Below are 713 nucleotides of genomic sequence, written 5' to 3' on the forward strand. Positions count from 1 at the left end.
AAAAAAGTACTGATCCCAAACCTTTGAATGGTAATGTAAGTCTGATTGAACAGAGAAACATAATATTATCCAATAATATCCTAGCCTACTTTTCAAATCTTGATGCATAAAAGTAAATCCCTTAACATTATTGCTCATTGTAAATTCTTTTTCACTCTGAGATACATTAAGTTGATGGTAGGGCTGCACGATAAATCGAAATGGAATCGAGATCGCGATTAGACGGAAGCTGCGATTGTCATGTGTATCTTTCAGTGAAGCACGGTTCTGTGATCAGCAGTAAATCTCCATCCAAAGGCCAGAGGGCGCTCTCGCGCTGAAACTCCAAATACGCCTCGCAGAAGAAACCCAGAAAATGCCTATCGCTGGAGCTGAATAAACAGAAGATTCAACTGCTTTCATTGATTCAACGTGACTAATAAACACACGACTACGGCAATATACGGTTTATCTGAGTTCTTATTATTATAATTTTCATTAAAATAAAGTATATTTATAATGCAGTGCCTTTATCACTGCTTAAATACTATGAAATATGTTGCGTGCCTTATTCTGTGTAAGAAGCCACATCATCTCACAGAAGGATTTATTTCAAACACTCGACTGACGTTATGAAGTGAGTTGGGAGTAAAAATATGTTATTAAATGTGGTATTTTCACATGCTTTCAGATGGAGCAGCATTTACTTCACAGAGCCGTAGTTCACTGAGAAG

Source organism: Sinocyclocheilus anshuiensis, unplaced genomic scaffold (genome assembly GCF_001515605.1).
Source record: "Sinocyclocheilus anshuiensis isolate Anshui unplaced genomic scaffold, SAMN03320099.WGS_v1.1 scaffold1346, whole genome shotgun sequence".
NCBI lineage: Eukaryota > Metazoa > Chordata > Actinopteri > Cypriniformes > Cyprinidae > Sinocyclocheilus > Sinocyclocheilus anshuiensis.